The 18,524-nt window shown below is 39.7% G+C and overlaps 1 long non-coding RNA gene across 1 annotated transcript; it reads left to right on the forward strand.

Annotated features, from left to right (window-relative positions):
* The first annotated feature begins 106 nt into the window (after positions 1-106).
* LOC105948465 lies at positions 107-16,381 on the forward strand. Its single transcript, XR_004220399.1, has 3 exons — positions 107-248; positions 6,328-6,497; positions 16,296-16,381. It is a non-coding gene; the product is annotated as an uncharacterized LOC105948465 (long non-coding RNA).
* Positions 16,382-18,524: the final 2,143 nt, after the last annotated feature.

The following is an 18,524-nucleotide window of genomic DNA, read 5'->3' on the forward strand; positions in this document are numbered from 1 at the left end:
GAGCGCAGTTCCTGCTGGCGGCCGTGACATCATCGCCCATGTGACTTCTCTGTGAGCCGGAAGTGAGGCGCTTGTGGAACGCTGCGTTCCAACAGTTGACAGTGTTACAGAGAAGCGGAAATACTAACTGTGTGGCCCTTATACCCGCCGCTGTGGTAGTTATAATGGCCTGGGCCCAGTTTGTTGCTGGGGAAGCACATCACATAAGTCATAACCTATAGTATAAGGTACCATGGTATGATTAATGGGTAAGGCTGAGAGCTGGTGGATTCTGTATTTGTTTTATTGTGTCCAAAAGTTACCAAGTAATTATATCTTGCTGAGTAACTTCAGCCATTGAGCCTTGCATTGTAGCTGAGGGAACACTGAAATATCACAGTGCAGATGGTCTGTAACTAGGACATTTCCAGGTGCAAGCATTTTGCAGAGCCATGGGCAGAGGGGGACTTTTTTGTTTGGGGAGTCTTTATATGGCCCATCTTTAGCCTCCCCAAACAAAAAAAAAAAATCATAAAAATTAACCCCTGCAATTGTTTCCACTGACTTTCAGGGTTACTATGCAAAAGTGTGGATGGGAGGGCTTTGTCACCCTAAAATGCTTATTATGATGGAAAAGTATTCATTTATGCACTTCTATGGGGGGTTCTCCTTCCATTTGTGATTGTGATCAGATAGCTTACATGTGTTTTAGTTAGTACCCACTCCCTTTTTTCCTATAAAACTAACACCCCAGGCACATTATATACAGTGAGACGCAGTCTATATTAACAAAACAAGCACATTATACGCAGTGAGATGCAGCGAGTACTGATGCCAGAAACAATAAAAAAGTGCAAAAAGGAACAACACCATAAAAATATAAAAATACAATTAGCTTTTTCAGGGGGAAATAGTTAATTTAGGACTGGAGCAAGGTTGATACGGATATTATAGATGGAAATGATTTAATTTCAGCTAGTGATTCAGCCTTTAGAACATATACAGTATAGTACCTCTGGGAATTGGATAATACAGTATAATACCTGTGGGAGTGGCATAAAATCTGCTTTGCCTGCCCTAGCCTTATTTAAAATTTCTAACTGTGCAGAGCTGTCAACCACCCCCCCCCCCCCCCATTTTTGAGAGTTACCTGGTTTTGGTGGCTTTCCCCCAGTCTTCCGTCCCCCAGCAGCATTTTCCCGATTTTTCTTAATTCTCCCAAAGTCCTGTGGCAAATTCCAGGCACATGTGAGCAGTCGGTGACGTCATTTGATGCATTTGGCTTCAGTTGGGATTTTGCGCAGTAGAGTGACATCACGTCAGGAAGTGTGCGTGACATCACTTTCACTGCCAGCCATTTTGGACAAAGCAGAACTTCTAGTGCTAGACAGTTTTTGAACATTTTGCACTGTTTCACTTTAGGGGCCTTTCCTCGGGGGGTCTTTTAGTTTACCCAGGAAAACAATATATGTTTTTTTTCAGGACAACCTAAGCTTTTAAAATATGGTCGAATTTTTGTGTAATTCCAATTCTGTAACAAGATATAGGCTTCTAAATGTTTTCCATAATATATATTATTTATATTTTCCATAATATAAACACATATACCAGAAACAAAAATTATTTTATGCATGAAAATACACCTGATTTGGAAAGTCCCGTGTCTCCTGAACGTGCCAATACCGAATATATATATAGTTTTATATATATATATATAGGTCAAAAAGCCTCCAGCAGTACACTACCAAAGCACTGCTCCAGAAAGCTGCATACTTTAGATTTTAAGGCCAAAGATTCCACTAACAGAAAGTTTATCCTAGAAAATTTTACATTTTTAGAAAGAAGAGATTCTGGGGAATCCAGAGTAGGCACAATTGTCTGTCTAATCCAAACTATCAAGTCGCAATGCTTTCCTAAAGTTAGTGGTTTTTATCAAAATTTGTGACATTTTTTAACAATCGCTTCAAAGCTTCCAGTCTATAGTATCTTATTTCCTACAGGTCCTAAAGTAACCAAATAAAACACCCTAAATATGAACGCCAGGGGTCCTCTGAACAGTTTGATGCCCAATATGTATAGGTTTACCTAAGTATGTGGCATGTAGGGGCCCCAATGGGAACATACCCCATATGTACTGTCATTTCTGTCATTTCAGCTTCTGCAAAATCAACATTTACATCATTATATGTGGGATAATGCTAGTAAAAAGTACATTCACCACAGAAAGTCATATATTTTTGGAAAGTACACATTCTCCCGAATCTAAAATGGGTACCAATGTCTTTCTACTCCAAAGTACCAAGCCACAAAGCTTTCCTAAAGTTGGCAATTTTGATAACATTTCCAAAAATCCACTCAAAGCTTCCAGTTTCCAGCATCTTATCTCCCACGTATCATTAGGTACCAAGATAAAACAGCCTGAATTTGAACGCCAGGGGTCCACTGAACAGTTTGATGCCCAATATGTATAGGTTTACCTAAGTATGTGGCATGTAGGGGCCCCAATGTGAACATGCCCCCATATGATCTATCATTTCTGTCATTTCAGCTTCTGCAAAATCAACACATCATTATATGTGGGATAATGCTAGTAAAAAGTACATTCACCCCAGAAAGTAATATATTTTTGGAAAGTACACATTCTCCCGAATCTAAAATGGTTACCCATGTCTTTCTACTCCAAAGTACCAAGCCATAAAGCTTTCCTAAGTTTGACGATGTTTATGGCATTTCCAAAAATCACCTCAAAACTTTCACTATGCAGCATCTTATTTTCTACAGGTCATTAGGTACCAAGACAAAACACCCTAAATATGAACCCCAGAGGTCTACTGAACAGTTTGATGCCCACTGTAGATAGGTTTATCAAAGCACATGGCACTTAGAGACCCCCAAATATACCTTGTGCACACTAATTTCATGGCTTATCTTTACCTAATTCATAAACACACGGCAGTTTTATGAGGGGTAGAAGCTGCAGAAATATAGGGTGACCCCTAAAAACCCTATAGTTTTGGAAAGTACACATTCTGAAAAATCTAACATGGGTAAAGAGTCCTTTCTACACCAAAGTACCAACCTGCAAAGCTTTCCTAAAGCACTAGGTTTTTATGACATTTCAGAAAATCGCATAAAAATATTGCAGTTTGCCGCATTTATCTCACACAATTTCTTGCGTACAAAGGCAAATCACCCCAAATAGGAACACCTAACGTCTACTGAACAGTTTGATGCCCAATATGCATAGATATGCCAAAGTCTGTGGTGTGTACTGACCCCAAAATGAAAATAGCGCATATGGATTTCTTGCCTGCCAGCTCAGCTTTTGCATACAGAGCCCCCTGACAGCGTATTATGTGCTGTAAGACCCCCTAAATATACAGAGACCCCCAGAAAACCATTTATTTTTGGAAAGTACACATTCTAATGAATTCAAAATAGGTAAAGTTATTTTTGTACACCAAAGTTACACATGGCAAAGCTATGCTAAAAACAGATCAGGAATACTAATATAGGGATAAAAATGCAATAAAACCACAAAAATTGTGCAAATCAATGAAACAACAAAATAAGTCACATGACAGCATAATTAGTGGTCAGAATATCTGATCCAATAGTCACGCTGTCAAAATAAACAGTTTATTTAAACTGAAGACACTTCTGGTCTCACCGCTGACACCTAACCTGCTTGCACAGTTGAAGCGGATTTCCTTCTACCTCCAACTGCGCATGCGCAAATAGGTTTGTATTGGCGGAGAGACCGGAAGCGTCTTCAGTCTGTAAGAAGATGTTGGGCAGGTAGGGGGCTGCTCTCCTCTGCATTATTAGCTAGCGGTTAGCGATAGGGACAGTCATTAAACTTAAAAACAAGCAATAAGGGAAAGGTGAGGGAGGTCTAGGCAGTGATAGCTATGGGTGCTTTTTGCACCCGGGGGTATAGTTCTCCTTTAACATGACCATATGATATTGCACGCTGTGCCTGTTCTCCCCGGGTTGACAGGTCATCTATTGTATAGTTGTCCCAATACCAGAGCTGTCTACCCAGCAGCGTTAGGGCATGTGCTAGCCAAAATGTTTTTTGGCCTCTCGTGATCAGCCACATTATATAAGCAGCCAAACTGAACCAATACCTTATTATTCGGACCAGGTGTGGTCAGCATGAAAACTGTTTAACAACAGATTCTAAACAAAGAAGCCCACAGATAAAGGGTTTGCTATCCCAGAACTAACTGAACTACAAACATGAACTTGCACTGTCACTGCAAAATCAGGGACTAAAAATACCTCCTTAGACCGCAGTACTGTTTTCAGACAGCAGGTGGCACCTGGAAACTAATGCAGATAAGAACTGTGGCACTTGTCTCACACAACCTTTCCCCAGCCCTGTTTTACTGCCCTGTTTATCTGCAGCACTACAGAAAAGGGCAGTTATGTTCCCCAGTGGTGTCTTTATCGTGCAAGTAGGGTTGCCACCTTTTCTGGAATAAAGGACCAGCTGTGGTATATTTTTATCTTTTCATATTCCATCTTCCATATTAATAACACTGGTTTCAAGCATCATTTTTAGGCCAGACCGGTAACGTGTCCCACTGCCTTAGTCTCAGATCAGTTCTGCTGGCAGTTCCAGGCTTGGCACACTTCATGTATGCTCTGGTTACTACTTTTGTCCCTATAACTGCCCCTCAGTCTTTCTTCAGGCGCTATACCCATGCGCTATACACAGGCGCTATACACAGACGCTATACACAGGCGTTATACTGTATATGTTCTAAAGGCTTACCCACTAGCTGAAATTAAATTGTTTTTTGCCTGACCTGACATCTATAATATCCCTATCCCCTACCCTAACAGATGGATGGTAAGTTAAAGGACATGTAAAGCCTGCATTTGCCTACAATGTATATCAGTTGGGCATGTCTCCCCCACCCAAATGGCATAATTTGTACTGCATATATGCCCTCCATTTGCCAGCACCATCACATTTTCCTAAAGCAAATAGCAGCTTTCACCCGGTGGCCATTTTCCCTCTGATACATAATCAAATACATTTAAATCTACAAATGGCAAACACACACACAGAACCTTATTCAGCATACATTTCATCAAGAATACAGGACTGCTTCCAAGGACCGTCTGAGCCCCGGAGGGTGAAGCTGCTTCATAAATTAGCTCCTTACTCTTAGATTACTTCAGGCACTCGAAATCTGACCTCTGTGCATCAATTTAATTATTAATTATTTATTCTTAGCAAGCAATTTATAGTAGTACTGATTTTTTTTATTGCTCCACCTTATTAAATACCATTTATTTACTGTTGCAGGTAACTTACATAAATGTAAGATGAGTCATTTTTATCACAATTTTATCTCTGCATAGATTTATCAAAATCAACTTAAAACACAATTTGGAAAATAGCAATAATTTTCACTTCATCTTAAAGGGGTTATTAACTTTTGAGTTTGATATAGAGAGTTATTTTAAGAATTTGCAATTGGTCTTCATTTTTTGTTTTTGTTTTTTTTTTTAAATCCACTATTTATTAAAGGAGACATATAGGCTAAGTGACCCCCCCGCAATATTGTAGGCAATAATGATTAATATATGATGGTGGTTTCACTCTGGGCTAAACATGCTCATTACTCCTTCTCTGCTTTGTGACCCTAGGGTGCAGTCTTCTCTGATTTACACAGAGTTTGGAGACCTTGGCAGGACTAAGCAAGGGATTTGGGATGTTGACTGTAGATCCCTGCAGAGGGGGTTGGGTTTAGGTTATTATCTATATCTTTTGAACCTAAGTAATATAATCACAGGCGCACTCTGCTGCTACAAAACAACTAAAACTTTTATTCAATGTTTATGTATCACTTTTCATGTCACTTAAATCTTATCAGAAGAACCAGGCTGACTTGCTGGCCTTGTTCAGCACATACTTCTCAGCTGTAATGAAGGATGCTGAGGTCAGCATGTCCAGTTAAAGGGGATGACCAAGATGTAACTGAGGAATGGTACAGCCCAGAGACCCCACACACGTCTGCTCACAGGAGGGCACATTGAAACCTGTCAAAATAATAGAACACCCTATATTAGCAGTATTTTAGCATTTGATCATTGTATTCCTTTATTCATGCTGTTAAAGCGCTTCAATGAGCCAATCAAACAAAGTACTAACAATACCTGTGCCCCCTACTATAAAATATAAGGATGGAAGGAGGCAACTGAAAGAGTTCTGTAAACTGTATGAAATCAGTTCACACTTTTATATGGGACTCCTATATAACTAAATAATCTAATATTTTATAGCTACAATACATCATTTCAAATGCTCATTTGTTCTTTTTCTTTCATAAGGAAACATTTGCTCTCTGGTCTGCTGTAAATCCAGCTTTTCAACCCGAAGATTTAAAGTAGAACCGAACCCATGCTTTAACAATACGGCACAATCTCCATGCTTTGTCTCCAATCACACCAAGCATGTGCAAGTGACGCAAGGAACAGACTAAGGCTTTTTGTCTGCTGAGGTCAGTAACCCCCAAAACCAGATTAAATAATTGTTAACTTAAAGGTCAACTGCCTCTTTAAAGCTAATGCCATATTGAGTGTTTTGTTTTCTTGCTTCAGATTTCAAAAGATACCTCCTTACTTGGTAAATCTTCTGTCCTCTTGCTGCAATTTACATTTTCGGTCACTTACCTTAGTGGGTAAATCTTCTGTCCTCTTGCCGCAATTTACATTTTCTTCTCTTACCTTAGTGGGTAAATCTTCTGTCCTCTTGCTGCAATTTACATTTTCGGTCACTTACCTTAGTGGGTAAATCTTCTGTCCTCTTGCCGCAATTTACATTTTCTTCTCTTACCTTAGTGGGTAAATCTTCTGTCCTCTTGCCGCAATTTACATTTTCTTCTCTTACCTTAGTGGGTAAATCTTCTGTCCTCTTGCTGCAATTTACATTTTCGGTCACTTACCTTAGTGGGTAAATCTTCTGTCCTCTTGCCGCAATTTACATTTTCTTCTCTTACCTTAGTGGGTAAATCTTCTGTCCTCTTGCCGCAATTTACATTTTCTTCTCTTACCTTAGTGGGTAAATCTTCTGTCCTCTTGCCGCAATTTACATTTTCTTCTCTTACCTTAGTGGGTAAATCTTCTGTCCTCTTGCTGCAATTTACATTTTCGGTCACTTACCTTAGTGGGTAAATCTTCTGTCCTCTTGCCGCAATTTACATTTTCTTCTCTTACCTTAGTGGGTAAATCTTCTGTCCTCTTGCCGCAATTTACATTTTCGGTCACTTACCTTAGTGGGTAAATCTTCTGTCCTCTTGCCGCAATTTACATTTTCGGTCACTTACCTTAGTGGGTAAATCTTCTGTCCTCTTGCTGCAATTTACATTTTCGGTCACTTACCTTAGTGGGTAAATCTTCTGTCCTCTTGCTGCAATTTACATTTTCGGTCACTTACCTTAGTGGGTAAATCTTCTGTCCTCTTGCCGCAATTTACATTTTCTTCTCTTACCTTAGTGGGTAAATCTTCTGTCCTCTTGCCGCAATTTACATTTTCGGTCACTTACCTTAGTGGGTAAATCTTCTGTCCTCTTGCCGCAATTTACATTTTCGGTCACTTACCTTAGTGGGTAAATCTTCTGTCCTCTTGCTGCAATTTACATTTTCGGTCACTTACCTTAGTGGGTAAATCTTCTGTCCTCTTGCTGCAATTTACATTTTCGGTCACTTACCTTAGTGGGTAAATCTTCTGTCCTCTTGCCGCAATTTACATTTTCGGTCACTTACCTTAGTGGGTAAATCTTCTGTCCTCTTGCCGCAATTTACATTTTCTTCTCTTACCTTAGTGGGTAAATCTTCTGTCCTCTTGCCGCAATTTACATTTTCGGTCACTTACCTTAGTGGGTAAATCTTCTGTCCTCTTGCCGCAATTTACATTTTCGGTCACTTACCTTAGTGGGTAAATCTTCTGTCCTCTTGCCGCAATTTACATTTTCTTCTCTTACCTTAGTGGGTAAATCTTCTGTCCTCTTGCCGCAATTTACATTTTCGGTCACTTACCTTAGTGGGTAAATCTTCTGTCCTCTTGCCGCAATTTACATTTTCGGTCACTTACCTTAGTGGGTAAATCTTTTGTCCTCTTGCCGCAATTTACATTTTCGGTCACTTACCTTAGTGGGTAAATCTTCTGTCCTCTTGCCGCAATTTACATTTTCGGTCACAAAATATATCTTAGCGCATTCTGCCTGGCTTAATAGCAATTTGTATTTGTAGATTGTTAGCTGTTTTGGGCAGGGCTCTCTTCACCTCTTGTATCGGTTATTGGTTGCTTTATATGTTACTCTGTATGTCCAATGTATGAAACCCACTTATTGTACAGCACTGCGGAATATTTTGGCGCTTTATAAATAAATGTTAATAATAATTGCAAAATCTTTACTATTGTCTCCCAAATACCCTTTGGTATTCTTTTTACCTGTCTTATGATTGGTTGTTAAATGCACGTCAGCTGGAAAATACATTCTCATTCAATCATTTTTACTATCATCCTTTACTCTGCATTGCCTGCGTCTGATTACTGACCCATGTCTGACTAAGTGACATGGCATGCTGGGATGTTGGGGGAAATTGTGTAACATAATTAAATCAAAAGAAAGTTCTGTTTCTCTAATCTATAGGGGTGGCCTCTGGTGCTCCATTGTTTTTATGGGGACAAAAGAACACCCTACTGTCTCTCTATAATCCACCCTTTACCAGTTTAGTTGCACGTCTCTGCACTCTCTCCAGCTCATTAATATACTTCTTAAGGACATGAGCCCCAAACTGCATTGCATACTCAAGGTGAGTCTTTACCAGCGGAGTATGAGGAGGCAAAAATATAATAGTTTTCATCTTTTGAGTCTTATTTTTTACGAGACAGCACTTTATTTGCTTTAGTAGCCACAGAATGACACTGCCTTGAATTAGACAACTTCTCCAGTTAGGATACCCCAAAACACTACGATTTAATGTATAATTTGCATTTATATTTTTTCTATCAAAGTGCATAACTTTAAACCTCATCAACCTCATTGAACCTCATTTATCTGCCCAGTTTTCCAATGTAATCAAATCACTTGGCAAAGTGGCAGCATCCTGCATAGTTTTGCACAATTTAGTATCATCAGCAAAAATAGAAACAGTATTTCCTATGCCCACCCTCCATGTCATTAATAAACAAGTTAAAAAAGAACCAAGGACTGACCCCTGCGGTACTCCACTAAAAACACTGGCCCAATTACAAAATGTTCCATTTACCAGCACTCTTTGTAATCTATCCTTCAGCCAGTTCTCTATCCAAGAACAAATATTATGTTCTAGGCCAAATCTAAGTAGATGACATCAACTGCCATTCCAGCACCAAGCTTCCTGCTCCACTCCTCATTAAAGGCAATTATATTAGTCTGGCAAGTTCTGTTAAGCTCGTTAAATACCCTGGGATAGATACCATCCGGTCCTGGACTTTAGTTTACCTTTACATGCTCAGTACATAAACCAACATAAAGAAAAATCTTCAGCACACCACTTACATACATGTTCTCAAAGGGTGCTTGACTTCCACAGCCGCTCCCAAGCCTTTTTTCAATGTATCTTTGCAAAGGGGAAGAAGCACACCAGTGTGTCGGCGGCTGTGGAAGTCAAGCACCCTTTGAGAACATGTATGTAACTGTAGGTCACCTTTAAAAACTATTTCAATAGAGTAAATAAAATACAAATATATCGCACTTACATTAGGTGGGGCTTTTAAAAGCAATCGCTTAAATGTTCATGCAGAGTCACAGCGAGTTTGTTTGAATCCTGAGCAGGAGCAGCCGGCGTTCTCCTCCTCCTCCTCCTCGTTGCACTGCTCAACTTATAAAGGCTAAAATAGAGGGGCCGGCAAAAGGCCAGGGTACCCCAAGGGGTCCCCATCTGTACGTACTGGCTCTACTAATTTCAGTTTAGATGAAAATGGAATTATCTAAAATAAGGGGAAGTCAGCAAAATCCGTTAAAGATCACTGGTAAATCGACGAATCACAAAACAAAAGTCAGCCGTCCACTGTAGGAATCTGTATAAAGAGGAGAAAATAAAGGACAAGTCAGCTTCAGGGATAATGCATTTAGCACTCAATATTTCCTATGCAATACATAGGAAGCCCTAAGCCTGAGCTTTGCGTCACTTCCATCAGGTGTTGAGTCTCAATTTATGCCGTAATGTAAGTTTGCTCATAGCAGCCACTCAGAAATGAGCATTGGTACAGTTAGCACGAGGACATAGTACATTGGTGCCATTTGAAACTTCATAGCAAATAGTTTTCAATCAGTCTACAGCAAGTTAATGACTACAATTCTGTTTCTCTGATTTCCATCTGCTTTTTAGAATTTAGAACTGTGCAAAGTTTGGGGGCCCTGGGGTTATTACTGTGAGAATGGCAGCAGGTTGAATTTCCCCATTGAAAGGCAATAGGTAAAATCTGATTGGCTGTTGGTGGCTCCGCCCACTTTTTTCTAACCTTGAACTGCAGTTACCTTTTGCCTAACTCTGCAAAGTTTGGGGACCCCGGTGGTATTACTGTTATAATGGCAGCAGGTTGAATTTCCTTCAAGTCAATAGGTAAAATCTGATTGGCTGTAAACAGCTCCGCCCACTTTTGGGCATCCAACAATCATCATATTTTCATTCAGGCTGAGCCCATGACTATATGATTCAAGTTTGGGGAGTGTAGCCTCAAAGCTGTAAGATTGGAAGCAGTTTCAATTTCCCCATAAAAGTCAATGGGTGAAATTTGATTGGCTGTTGTTGGCCCCTCCCACTTTGAGGGTCATCCAAAAAATTTCACTGTTTCATTTGGGGTGACCCCATTATTATGTTATTCAAGTTTGGGGGGTGTAGCTTCCAAGCTGTAAGTAATCATTTTGACAAACAGTTGGCTTGTTTTCCAGTTGCTGTGGCTGCTTGCCCTAGCAACCAGTTGGTATTTGATGTATATGCAGAAAAAATATAAATAATTCACACTGACATAAAAAAATAAAACTAACTACAATGTTGCTTAGATTATATTTAATTCATGGATGACTCCCCCTGTTACCAAAGACACAGCCACTAGGGTTAACTTCTCCTATACTGGAAACATTATTTAACCACAGAGGTGCTTGTATGAAATGTCCCTGTTAGCCATAACGTTTAGAGTTTTTCACTCCAAATTACCCCTTTAAGCTGAACATTAGATCAGGGCCCCCATTCCAGACTAACTGATGTTCCAGCTGGGATTCCATGTGTTATCTCTAGTAGATTAAATTGGTATTAGGGCTCATTTACTAACATAGGTGCCTAAATGCAAAAACACAGTTGCCAATAGCAACCAATCACCAATTAGTGTTTCTAAGCACCATCATTTTAGAACCACTGATTTAGATTTACTGCCTACAGTAGTAAGGAATCAGGCCCTGTGTCCAGAGTAAGTAAAAGTCCCCATTGGAGGCAGAAAGGGAAAACACAGTTGGGCTCAACCCTGGGTAAGACTATACCTGGGCAGTAACCCATAGCGACCAGTCAGGGATTAGTTTTATTCAGCCAGCTGCAGGTACAACTATGAAGCTGATATTTGATTGGTTAGCATGGATTACTGCCCTGGTGCAGATTGCTTAGTGTTGCTAATTTCCACCAGCCATAACAACATTTTAACCCTTTAAGTGCCAGCCGAATTTGGCCTTTCAGTTCCACCCAGTGCCAGACTTTTTTAAGCATTTTGTACTCATTCACTTTAACAATGTTTTTTGGTAGGAAAACCTCCATGAAACTAGGGAAAGTATATATCGTTTTTTTTCGTCACTAATTGGGCTTCGACATACACACTGAATTTTATATCGATCTGGAGATATGATGTGTATTTTGGGTGAAATGTGTAAAAAAAAAATAGAATTATGAAAAATTTCTGTATATTTTGAGTTTTTTTTCCATAGAAAAGTTGATTTTTACACACATTTTTTTGTTGTTTGTAAAAGCCCTGATACTCCCAAGTCCAACGATACCAAATATGTGGTGGTAACCCACTGTTCCTGTCCAGAAGTAACCCCCAAACTAAAGCGGTACTTTGTACAATATCATACCAGAACAAAGTGGAAAAGCACTTGTAACAGTTGATGCAGCATAACTTATATGTAAATCTAAAATATCCCCTCATGTTTGGTATTTATAGAAACTGCAGACCTTCAGGTGTCTAGGTGCAATCTAGTTTTCACTCAAAAGCCAAATACTTTTTGTCAGTGCATCGTGAAATTTGGAGCTTTTTTTGCATTTTTGTTTTTTTCTAAAACATAAACTTGGACGCAAGATCAAATGTGGATTTGGCAAAAAAAAAATCTCAGATTTTCGAACCAAGGCAAATTTGAAAGACAAACTTCTCCCAAATAAAATGATGCCCCATATGTATGGGTACACATAAAGAGGTGGCCACCAAACACCCCAAAGCAGGGGAAATGCATAAGAGCAATTACAAAAAAAAATTGGGGGGCTGCGCTCTATGTGCACTACCTGAAGTTTTTCAGTGTTAACCCCCCTACCTGTGAAATAACCCCCACAAACTATATATTTCCAAAAAGTGCACACCATCAGCTATTCAGAGGCACCACTCTTCTCTTTTTACATGGAAAATTGTGGCCGCAGTACCTAAACATCAATCTGCAAATTCCCCTGAATAAAACGATACCCCATATGTATGGGTGCACTTAAAGACGTGGCCAAATCAAATCATGAAAATGCAATAAAACCACTAAAAGCAATGAAAGAACAATAATTGCAATGAAATCGTTGTCAGAGGCCTGGATCCACCAATGTCACTGAAAAACCAACCTTTTTTGGGGCACTAAACATGCAATAAAGAACAATGCAAAGAAAACACAATAAAATAAGTAAACTCCAATAAAATCACCTAAATAGCTTTGTATGTGTGGCCTATTGAGTAAGTGCAGTTACTGTGCTGCCATTTCTGTTGGAATGATCCGCTCCTTCCTCAGCCAGGGTTTCAGTAAGTGTTGCTGCTGTTCCTGAGTCTGGTGTGAACAAGGGGGTAATTAGCTTGTAGGGTGTCCCCCAACTCTATACCCTCTCTTTTTATGTAAAATAAAGGTTATTTGGCAAAAAATCTCTCAGAGAGGATGTGCTCTTACTTCTCACCATGCTGCCAATCAACGGACCAAACCAACTGTACATCCCTAGCTGTGTAGTCATCTCTTATCACATGACAGGTTCTGCTATCAAAGGGGAAGTGTACTCTGTTGATGTGTAAGGTTTATATGGCATTTATTTGCCTTAGATGTTAAATACATACTTGGCTTATTCTGTACACAGAGCATAGCTTTATACAGTATGTGTGGCTTATTAAGTGAGTGCAGTTAATGTTAATGAACGATACGCTCATTCATCAGCCGGTTTTCAGTAAGTGCTGATGCTGTTGCTAAGTCTGGTGTAAACAAGGGCGTCCTTAGCTTGAAAGGTGTCCCTCCTTTAGCCTGAGTAGTGGGAAGAAATGGGGTTGCACTCAGTCCTAACCTATAGGAAGGGTTTTGTCCTTAGTAAGGGCCAGGCCAGGCTGTCTTTTCTGAGTAGTATAAATGGCACTTATGATGGGTGACATTGTCCTTAGGCGCTATTGGCCTGATTTATTTAAAATGACTAAATTTCACAGCGTGGTAATAAGTTGATATTTTCAGAACAATGTGTATTCATGTCACAATCACGTACATGTACAGACACCCATAGAAATTGAGTTTATTGTTTTGCCGAGTGAAATGATTCAAAGGCAAATGCACCAGCAAAGGGCTAGTGTATCCCCAGATAAGTTATGCTGTTGGTTGTGGTTTAAGAGGATCTCTCTTGGCACACAGTGATTTAATGGCACAGAACCAGAATCTATACAGCTGAGAATGTCTCTAGGGCAGCACCACAGGCCCGCCCGACATTCTAATGAAACATCATATTGGTCTCAGTAGAAATCACCCTAGCAAATCATGTTTTACTTCTGTTGGTCTAAACCCAACCATGCTAAAAACACTTTACAAGCATAAAAAGGGTGATTTATATTTCCTCAAGGTTGCAATTTCTACAGCGCTAATGTCAGGTAAGACTCGACCTGCACCAGGCCCTAATCCACAGAACCTTTAACCGCCATTGTAGGACCCACATCCAACACCTGTTCCATCTTCCCACTTTGTACACTACTTCTGCGTGCGTGTCTGGTTCCAAGACTGGGAACCTTCTGGAGCAGAGGAAGAGTCTGAGTGTATCTGACAAAATTTGTCTTTCATTATCTTTCTCATAGCGTTATACAGAATGTAATGCCCATAGCGTTATACAGTATGTAATGCCCATATCGTTATACAGTATGTAATGCCCATAGCGTTATAAAGTATGTAATGCCCATAGCGTTATACAGTATGTAATGCCCATATCGTTATACAGTATGTAATGCCCATAGCGTTATACAGTATGTAATGCCCATAGCGTTATACAGTATGTAATGCCCATAGCGTTATACAGTATGTAATGCCCATATCGTTATACAGTATGTAATGCCCATAGCGTTATAAAGTATGTAATGCCCATAGCGTTATACAGTATGTAATGCCCATATCGTTATACAGTATGTAATGCCCATAGCGTTATACAGTATGTAATGCCCATAGCGTTTCACAGAATGTAATGCCATACACAGGCACTATATGTACATATACTGTATATGTTCTAAAGGCTGAATCACTAGTTTAAATTAAATTGTTTTTTGCCTGAGACTGCGTCTCACTGTATATAATGGGCCTGGGATGTCAGTACCCACTGCCTTTCTCTCTATAAAACTAACTTAAACACATCTAAAGGGGTGGTTCACTTTTAAGTTAACTTTTAGTATGTTATAGAATGGCCTATTCATAGCAACTTTGCAATTGGTCTTCCTAATTAATTTTTTTTATAGTTTTTGAATAATTTGCCTTTTTCTTCTGCCTCTTTCCAGCTTTCAAATGGGGGTCACTGACCCCGGCAGCCAAAAAGTATTGCTTTGCGAGGCTACAATTTTATTTTTCCATGCAGGCCCCTTAACTATTCATATTCCCATCTCTTGTTTAAACCACTACCTGGTTGCTAGGGGTAAATAAGACCCTAGCAACCAGATAGCTGATGAAATACCAAATGGAGAGCTGCTGAATAAAAATCTAAATAACTGAAAAACCATTAAAAATAAAAGAGGACCAATTGCAAATTGTCTCAGAATATCAATGTTTACATCATATTAAAAGTGAATTTTAAGGTGAACTACCCCTTGAAGCTAACTGATCACAAACACAAATGTATGGAGAGCCCCTCACAGAAGTGCCTGTATGGATACTTTTGCATCCTAAGCATTTTAGGGTTAAAAAAAACACTCCCACCCACACTTTTGTGCAGTATCCTTGGAAGTTAGTGGAAACCGCAAGAGATAGTTGGGAGGTTAATTTTTACACCAACAGCAAATCCACAAAGTCTCACATTATCTTTAGGTCAGTCTGTGTATGACCCATATTTAGCCTCCCAAACAAAAAAGTCACCCTCCACCTATGCTTACCACTTCTCTTGGCGCAGGCACTGCCTTCACTGCCTTCACTGCCTGCCAACTACATCTGTGAAAGTTTGGGGGATGTGTAACTGGCAGGGAGGGTGCTTGCATTGGTCTGGGACTGGGACATGCATACTATGGTCCTGGATTGCTTCAATGAATCATTGGAAAATTCACTATAGGTGGCAGCACAGGCCTATAAAAAGTACCCAGAGATTCAAAGTTACAGATTGTATTCACTTGAGATGCCTAACAAATTGACACCGCACCTCTGTAAACTGCACTTTAGAGAATACAAATGACTTACTAAGATGCTGCTGACACTTAGGGGCTTGTTTAAAAACACTAGGCACCCCTGGGCAGTAACCCATGGCGACCAATCAGATTTTTGTTTTCACTGTTCGACCTGCCCCTGGCTGAAAAAAATGCAATAGCTGATTGGTTTCTACAGGTTACTGCCAATGTGCAAATTGCCTGCTGTTTATAAATGAGCCCAAACAAGTTGTGTGCATTTGTTGCTCTAAACCTGTACACTGATTGGCTTCCCGAATGTAAACATGTCTTGCACAAGTTGGAAGGCAGTTGTATAAAAATAGTTTCTCCCGTGTAAGTCACCTGTTTAGATTTACTATAGCAGAAGATGAGAGGACCAGAATTTTGTGGGATTTATGTGATTTATTTCATGTGATTTATTTTTCCATTTTCTTTTTTACAGCTCGAGATTGTTTAAATGGCACCCAAGTCTCCGTGATTTCATAAATATTCTTATTTTTTAAATTAAAAAGCCATTTTTCTTTTAAATAGGTCTGAATCGTTGATCTTCTTGGATTCTCACAGGTACAGATACTGGTTGGGTTTAGTAGGGCTCATTGGAAATCCCATGTAAGCAGTTACTGTGATGTACGAATGGGATGGGAACATTGGGTTGAACTGAGTCTGACTGACGGTTGAGAAGGCAAGAAACTGGGATTGGTGGCCGCTTCAGCTTTGTGATTGATGACACTAGGATAAAAGCCTGCAGGTTGGGTGCTGTGGAATAGGCCTTGAGGTGCACAGAGAAGCAAGAAAGTGGGCTCCGGGTGCAATGCTGCTCAGTGATGCAGATGGTGGGTACAAGAGTGTAGCTGACTGTCCTCCAATGGGTGAGCCTCCTTCCAGATGTGCATGTAGGGCATTGTGGGTCAGGCTGCCATGTGGAAGGGTGATTAGAAAGTGTGGGTTGTATATAAGCTGCTGCCCCATGTGTAGTCTCCATTCCTTTCCCGATAAGCAGATTCAAAACACTGCACCTGCCAAACAGGGGAAAAGGTTTTTTACATTCCATATCTAGGGAACAGCAAAAGGTTCTATTCATATGCAGAGATGGGTACTATGGGAAAGAAATAAATACTGGCACAACCTGACCAATTGCTAATGCAGAATTAGGTAGTGTTTAAATTACGTCTCCACCTTTATTACATCTTCAGTTTAAATATCTTCACTGCACTACCTGTGATGACCCCCACAATGAGTTTGGATGGTTTATCCTACCCAGTGCAGATCTGCCTTTTATTGGATGACAAATGAAACATTTCTTAAAACTAAGTTTTTCCTAGAAAAGATGCCCCTTAGCTGTGACATTAATATCATACATAAATATATAAAAGGTCAAAATAAAAAAGTTTATTTAATCAGACACCTGAAAAAACACTGCAAAGTCGAGTATGACTTAAAATACAGTATTATTATGCAATATTTGTATTTGCATTCATTTCTTACTCCACTGAGCACTGGTGGTTTTTAATCTTTAAAGGTTTCAGAGAAAGAAACACATCTGAAACGAGAAGCTGATAACATGTTCCATTAACAGTAGGGGTTACCAAACTCTGAGCAGGGGCTCTTTACAGCACAGCCTGAAGGCCATCAGGGAGAGATCTGGGGGACAATCACCCCACCATTTTGTATAAATTTGGATTTTGTTTTAAAATAGGAAAATACTGTACATTTGCAGCACAAGGGAGATTAAGAGATTAAACACAGTGTTGGTGTGGCATTGAGATAGAAAGTACCTTTTTTACAGAAGAGTAATGCTGGCCTGGTATACAAGAATGAGATTTGTTTTCAGTATTTCCCTTGGGGGGTGTCTAACAAACTGGCATCCCCAGTGATTTTTGCTTTCCTTCTCTTTTAACAATTAGCAAATGTGCTCCACAATAATGTTTTGTTGATGGAATACTGGGGTTCAGTGTGATACTGCAGGGTTTGGGGCCCTTAGGTGACAGATAGGGGATGACTTTACCTTGAACAGCTGGAGGGCACAAAATTAAGGTTTGTTGAAAAGCCTCATTACACAGAGAGCCCCCTACCTGCAGTGCTATTCCACGGCATATAACAGGATGCCAAGATGTTGTTAGAAAACAAGAAAGGCACATACAAAATTACATGACGGGTAAAGGCCAGGCTCTACTAAACAGCTGCAAGCACTCCTACAAGCAATACACTAGATTTGCCCAATAACATCAGCTTCCTCTCACTTTTTCCAGATGATAAGGAATGAGAGTTACCAGTGCAGCCTGCAGTGCTCTATGTGCAAAAATGCATAAGAAATAGTAGCAATATGGTCTCAGCTTGTGTTTTCCATCCTGCTGAGGCCAAACTTGTTTTCTAATGTAGTGAAACTGACTTATAGTATCCATTTCTAGGTACTAAATGCACCCAAATATACATATACCCACATCTGTATGGAAAACACCTCTCCATCTACTGTATATTCTACTTTACGTGTTTTTTTCACTTCCACCTTCATTCCCCAGTGCTCTTCTACCTTTTCTCTTTTATACATGCTTTTCTTTTCAGCATATCTTGTCTTCCCACTTCAGATTTTTTTTTATCTTCTTTTTCTACATTTTTATCCCCTTCTTATCTTGCACTTTCCTTTCTTTTCTTCTTTCCTCTCTTTTTTTTT

The sequence above is a fragment of the Xenopus tropicalis genome, chromosome 9, assembly GCF_000004195.4.
Source record: "Xenopus tropicalis strain Nigerian chromosome 9, UCB_Xtro_10.0, whole genome shotgun sequence".
NCBI lineage: Eukaryota > Metazoa > Chordata > Amphibia > Anura > Pipidae > Xenopus > Xenopus tropicalis.